Raw genomic sequence first — 7,567 nt, 5'->3', positions numbered from 1 at the left:
TCTCTCTCTCTCTCTCTCTCTCTCTCTCTCTCTTTCTCTCCCCCCCCATGTGTGGTGTGTGTGTGTGTGTGTGATTATATACTGTAGTTCTTGAATGTAAGTGCTGCATTTCTGGCCATAATCTGAAGGTACATCACTTTTAGGAGTCATGGGAGACACCTTCAGACAAGGTCAGAGTCCAGAGTTTCTTTTCGGGTTAGGTCACTGCTTCCGTGACTGTGACTGGGGACTACTTGAAGATGCTGGAGGAGGGAGAGGAAGACACAATAGATGAGAGAAAGGTAACAAGCATGGACAGCAGGCCTCAGAGCACTTTGAGTCAAATGGCTGCAGAGCAGAGTTTCAGTGCCCAGAGGTTCAAGAGCAGTAGGCACCTGGGGTCTAGCACTGCAGGGAGGCTGCCAGGAATCTTTAACTGCACTCTGGGCTCTTGCCACTCACCTCACAGGCACAGCATGCTACTTTGCAAAATCAACACTTTATTTGAATAACTGTTATACACCATCCTTATTGCTTCTTTGAAAGAGAGCTGACATGTTAAGCAAAGAATTCTGTTAATCAAACTACACTCTTTCCATGAGGATAGACACTGGATCAGGAGCTGAGTGGCAATCAAGTCACAATTTCTACCTAAGGAGGATACCTTGTGCCAGTCGCCCCCTGGTGGACAGAGAGTAGCCGCTTTCACTTTGAAGGCTTCAGCTGAAGCAGAGATGGAATTCAGACAGGAGCTCAGGAGGCTCCATCAGGAACAATGCATGGCTTTCTCAAAGAACTTTTCCTTTTCCTTTTCACTTCTTTTCTTTTTTCTAGTTTTAGGGAAAAGGCCTTACTAAGAATTGATCCCCAAATGCATGCTAGGCAAGCATTCAATCATGTACTTATATACGATTATGAAACAAACTAGGTGTAGGTCTAGCACAATTTTTTAACACTGATTCTTTGAATATGTCTAACATCTCTCTACAGTGGAGAGTGGTGCATATAATACAGTTTTACAGGGCTGATTTTAAAAGTGAAGCAGGAGGGACAAATGAAAGATTAAAGAAAGATGAGACCTTTTCGTAGGCAAACTACATCCTGAACTCATCAACTAGTGCATACACAGTGGCACATCAGCAACCTAGCCAACAGACTTGGGTTGCACAGGATGCTGTGGGGTTTTGTATCGATGGTCTCTGTTGTAAATACTCCTGTCAACCACCAGTCTTGTTGCCTACCCTCTGAAGCCTGAGCAAGCTCCAGGTTACACTTTCCACAATCTCGCTTGCAGATTTCCTGGCTTTCAGTAAAGCTCCACTAAGTCTGGGTATAAAGCTCCCAAAGGTGATCCTGAGGTGTATGGAAAACATCTGTATGCACGGGAACACAGTGGCACACAGTACACATGGGTACACACTGGCACACAGTACACACTGGTGCACACTGACACACAGTACACACTGGTGCACACTGACACACAGGTTTGCACATGTCTTTCTGAATGAAAGCTTGAAAATCGGAATCCATCCAGTTGTCAAAGCATCTTTGACTCAAGAAATATTGTATACCAGAGATGAAGAGTCTCATTACACTAGTAAAACAGGTGACAGCGGTAGCACCTGGGCTATGTGGTTAGAACACCTAAGATCAAATACCCTGTGCTCTTTAGAAAGCAGCTGCATCTTCCAGTCTCAGCATTCTCTTCCACAAAATGGGAACAGTAACACACAATAATAACAATACATCTTAACACGTTGAATTAATATATTAATGTGGTATACAGTATGCCTAGCAAATTGCTGGGCACATGGGTAACTGTTCAATAAAGTTTGGACATCACTGTACTGAAACACAGAGAAGCTGTGGAGTGTCCCATTTCCAAAATGATAGTTTGGGCAGTATATATCTCTTAGTAATGTCTTAATATTTTAATATGATATACAGACTTGTTTTCATTTTTTCAAAGAAAAATATGTAGTCTCTTTGGAAATTATTTTTAGCATAGGCCTACATGGGGTAGTGAATTATATTACAGCATTATCTAGTTTTAAAGTAAATAGAGACTTGAATTATTATACAATTGATTTCAATTCATAGGTAAAATACTGCAAATGAATTGTGAAGACTTGGCTGTCTGTGTTATACACATATTCTATCTGCAATCTAGGACCTTTTAATTCTAGGCTGATTCTATCAAGCCATCTTAGTTCCTTTTATGCTTTCTTATTTTTTCTCTTTTCTCTCGCTTGCTTCTTGTTCTATCTTCACCCTCCTCCTCTGCCTCATCTCTCCTTATCTGCCTGCATTTCATCAAATACTCCAAAGTGTATAAAAGAAAATGCCAAGAGGCTGCCTCTGTGAAAGAGCATCACTCTGCATCAGGATTGCCGGAAAGCTCTTTCCCAAAGCCAATGTTGTCTGTCAGAGTCATGGGGCATCCCTGGATCTGAACTCTTTAGCTCAGTGCGGAAGTGAGCATCACAGTATATTTCTTCCTGTACTATTGGATCAAAATCTTCTTGAAGACAAGAACATGGCCTCACAACTGACAGAATATGAGAAAATACTGTTTTATGAGAAAAGTAGAGAAAGCACAAAGCTATTGAAATGTGGTGCATTTTATCAGTAAGGCTTTAGAATCTCCAGAGTCCCTGGACAGGACATCGTGCATGCTTGATGTTCCTTGCTTTCCTAGAGTCCACTGAGCAGACTGTGTCTAGGATCAAGAATGGTAGACATGACTGTGAGAAAAATAATTCAAAGTCTTTTGACATCTTGGAAACAGGACTCCAGAATCCCAAAAAGCCATAAAACACAATGACACAAGCCTAGAAACAGTGTGTGGCAGAATTTCATCAAAAGAGAAGGACACAAAGACTTGGCTCCTAGATAGGTCCCGAGAATTCCACTTGGACCACAAGAGAAAGCAGAGCAAGATGAAGCCAGAGTCCATGGTCCCAGGAGATGAAGTATGGTGTCAGCCTAGTTCTAAGAGCAGAAATCAGGTGTGACATTAGGGAGGTTGTCATCTCCACATGCTCTGTGCACCCCACTTCTGGCTGCTAAAGCCATTTTTTAAACCTTCCTTCCTCCCTGTGCCTTCACTGAGCCCATGATAAATGGCCTCATTTTGACTAGTGCAATAATTGAACAAATATTAGAAGCCTGTGCTTCAATGGTGCTGCAAGAATAATCAAAAAGGGGTCCCTGTGGTGTTCCTGTGTCTAGACAGAGGATTCAGAGATCTGGGGAGCTTTATAGAGAGTCTCTGACTCATAAAAGGTGAATGATGGCTGGTTTAGGGCCTCTAAATTTTCCCCTTCCCTATGAATCTGTCCAGGATTCATTTTTAGAAGAAAGAGTCTTTGGAATCTACTCCTGGACTTAAGCTGTTCACAACAGAGACTTCCCTTCTGTCATAAACCTGCAGCTTTAGACTCTGGTCCCTCATAGGGTGCTTTATGAAGTGACTGAAAATTCAAAACCATCACCAGAGGATGCTGGGCTTCTGAAGAGACAGATGCCTGAAAATTCTAAAGAAGACTAAATAATTCACTAACAAGAGAGAGCCCCTGAGGTGCACAGATCTTCTGACCCAGCAGAGTTCCCTTTCCATCCCAACAACAGAAGCTTGAGGAGAGTCTGGGTAATGGACTGAGGATCATTAGGAGACAAGGGCTACTCACTCTCTCCGGATCGAGTTTTGATCTTAACAGAGGGCAGAAACAACATGCCTTATTTTTATCTTTAAACCATCTGTAGACTAGCATTGCAGTCACTGTGGAGAATAGGCAAGGAGTTTGTCTTTTTGACCAAAGAAACTCACATCCCAGAACAAAGGACTGCCATAGTGATTCTGCTGTTCAGCAAGAGAGAGTTTACAGAGAGTTGTTTGAGGTCCAGGGGTTAATTAAATACTAAGAGTTCTCTTCGAGTAGCAGTGATTTATTTTCTGTGGAGCTTCAATCTATTCTAGCTTGTAGTAAATTGCACATGTTGCAGAAACACACAGGAGCCCAAAAGAAGCAAAGCCGAGGCAGGCCACGTGCTACCAAGGTACTTTTTTTTTTAAACCTTGAAGCAGCCTTTGAAACAAGACAGTATCATTTCTCCATCTTCCAGTCCTTGTCAAAATGGCATTGTAACCATAGAAGGCTGTGGCATAATGGAGAAAGAGAGTAAAGGTGGAGTCAGAGGGTGTGGACTGTAAACTAAAAGAGAAAGCCTCTCGGGAGATGCTGGGAAAGCTCCTGGGAGAGGCAGTACTGGTGGTCTGCCTGGCAGCCATTCTCTCCTCTTGTTATCAGACAACCATGGGATTTGGAAATGTTAAGAAAGAAATTTTCCAGTTGTTTTCAGAAAGATCATAAAGCACAAAACAAACAAAAAACAAAACAAAAACCTCCTTAAAGATGCCAACTCTGGAAGTCTGCGCACTTGTTTGCTTTTGTCTTTCTTCCTTCATTGCTTAAGAAGCTGAAATAGGATGCAGAGGCAGCAGTCCCCAGGACACGTGTGGGAACAAAACCCCACACTAGTGCAGCTAGTAGGAGCTGCTTAGGTGTTGATGGCATCCTGTTCCCTAAGCCAGAACTTTCCCAAGCCTTTTCTCCACAGAAACATCTCCAAGACTGTGGTCCTTTCTCCGTCTTATCTGACTATAGATGACTCCTGACTCAGGCATGCACTGCCATCTGTACTGTACTAGAGATTCTCTAATTTCTGTCTTCTCAAAGTTCTGTTTCATGCTGACGAAAGCAGTCACTATGCACCCTCTGCTACTCTGTTGAGCTCCGTTACCCACCTTCTCCTTCTGCTAGAGATGATGACCAGACCTTAGCCGTGACTGTTGCATGTTGAAAGATTGGTTAAACCATGTATTTATGGATTCATAAAGTTGAGTGTACACCCCTACTTGACGCTTTAAGGAACGGAGCCAATGTCTTGTCCTTTCTGAGTCTAGTTACCGAATCCTTAAAATAGGGTTGATGGTTAATCTATGTAATTTGTAATGATTGAAAGAAGCTAATTCTAGGCCTGATGGCAGATCTTTCTCTGTACCAGTTCATCAGAGGGTACAAACAAAGCAAATGCTTTCTTTACATTCCAGGTAGGAGCTTTTATGCTGTATTACTTTTGTTTTATCTACCAGTATAAAAACAGAGATCATGTGTGTTCTCAGCAATCAGTTTGATGGATGGGTAGGACACCAGTCACCTCTGCCCTCCTCCTTAGTAAGACTTGTGTTTTTCATCCAGGGTCCAATGCAATGTTTTAGTTTCATTTCCTGTTCCTGCAATAAAAAAAAAAAATCCCTGACAAAAGCAACTTAAAGGGGAAAGGGCTTATGTTGACTTAGAGTTCAAGGGAGACGCAGTCCATCCTAATGGGGAAAGCACATTGGCAGAAGAATGCGGCCAGCTAACTGCATCACTCTGCATCAGCATTCCCAAAGCAGCAAAAGACCAGGAAGTGGGGCCAAGCAATAAAACCTCAAAGCCCACACCCAGTGACATATTTCCTCCAACAAGCCAAGTATCCCCTGAAATGGACTTTGAAAGACAGATGAAACTATTATCAGGGAGAAGTGGATGGACTAGCAGTCTCAGCCAGGAGATAAGTCAAGATGTCAGGGGTGGAAAGTGCATATCCGTTGTCTGGGATCAAGAGATAATTTAATCTAAATGGAGAAGAGAAGGCTGGGTTTTCATACTTTGTGCGTCTCATTCTTTGTAACCGAATGTCAGGAAATGTCGTTTATGGGAATATGGAAGACAGTTGGATAGAGGTTGGAAAGTCAGCCTTGTGGCCTAGAACAATAAGAGCTTGCTGGATTTTCTATGAAGACCATTGTATCCTAGTAAATGGGCCATTAGTGTCCATAAAGTCTCTCTCTCTCTCTCTCTCTCTCTCTCTCTCTCTCTCTCCCTCCCTCCCTCCCTCCCTCCCTCTTACCCTCCCTCCCCCCCCTCTCTCTCTCCCTCTTTCTGTCTCCCTCTGTGTGTATGTGTGTGTATGTGTATAGAGTACGTATACAGATAGTATACATTATTATCATTTTTCACATAGATTTAATGATTTAATGTATATACACACATTCTTATATATGCAATGTGAAAACATATACAGAGGTACAAATATTTTTCTTTCCTTTTCATAACTTAATTTTCTATTTACTTTACATCCTAATCATAGCCACTCCTCATTCCTCTCCTCCAAGTCCTTCCCTTAGAAGTTGGTCATACCCCTTCTCCTCAGAAAATGGGAAGCAGCCCTCGGTATCACTCCACTCTGCAACATCTAGTCCCAGCAGGACTAAACACATCCTTTCCCACTGAGCCCTAACTAAGCAGTCCAGGGAGGGGGATCCAATGGCAGGCAACAGAGTCAGAGACTGTCCCAGTTCCAATTATTAAGATACCCACATGAAGACCAAGCTGCACATCTGCTACAAATGTGTAAGGAGCCTAGGTCCATCTCATGCATGTTCTTTGGTTGGTGGTTCAGTCTCTGTGAGCTCCCCTAGCTCTCTGTTAACTTCTAGGTGAGTTAACTCTGTGGTATTTTTTATGGCATCCTTGATCCCTCTCACTCCTTCAATTCTATCTCCCACTCTTCCATAAACATCCCAAGCTCCACCTGATGTTTGGCTGTGGATCTCTGCCTCTGTTTCTATCTGCTCCTGGGATTGGGGAGGCTACAAGAAGTCATGGGTGACTCTAGCTGAGGTTTCAACCACTAGGGAATCTAGAGGCTGAAGAGGCCACCTTCTGTAGCCAGGTAGGTCTTCCAGTGGAAGGAGGGGGCATCAACCCATACACAAAACTCAAAATTTGTCTTGCCTGCAAGATGCACAAGGATAAAGATGGAGCAGAGACTGAAGGACTGGCCAACAACGTCTGGCCCTACTTGAGACCCATTTCATGGGAGATACCCAACCTCTGACACTATTAATGATACTCTGCTATGTTGTCAGTCAGGTATAAAAATTTTAACTACGTTCTTATATATTTTTCTTTCATTTGCAAGATTAGAGGAAATTTAAATTTTTTATTTGACTTCTATGTCAAATATGTTTTTATCATAGGAAAATAAATACAATTTTCAATAGGAAAGAGACCTAAAAAATTATAAACTCTTTTTTCAGTTTTCATTAATTTTCTAGTATTAAGTAATATAAGCTTGTTATAGGAAGCCCAAGTTTAGAATAAGAAGAACACTGAAAAAAAAAAACCAAAGAGATATTTTTCTTTTTAAAACTTAGCACTGTGATGTCAAGAAAAATTTGGAAATGAAAATAACACTGACAAAATAAGAGTTTACCTATAACATAAAGACCATATACTAAGATTGCTTTAGCTGCATTTTTCAAGTAGATCCAAAAAACCTTTATAATTTCAATTTAGCAATTCTCAGTGATCCCAGCCCCTCCAGAGAAACAAATCATCGTCAGGTTTTTGACCTCTCTTGTTATTTCTTCACCCTTATCCTTACATCTACCCACAGTTGGGTCATTTCTGTCTCCTTGGTGACGGAGTAGAGGTTTGTGAGCTGCCATTAAGTTGCCTAGCATTCTTGGCCATCT

Source organism: Grammomys surdaster, unplaced genomic scaffold, assembly GCF_004785775.1.
Source record: "Grammomys surdaster isolate TR1022 unplaced genomic scaffold, NIH_TR_1.0 140, whole genome shotgun sequence".
In the NCBI taxonomy this organism is placed as follows: domain Eukaryota; kingdom Metazoa; phylum Chordata; class Mammalia; order Rodentia; family Muridae; genus Grammomys; species Grammomys surdaster.
This window is presented reverse-complemented; position numbering follows the sequence as displayed.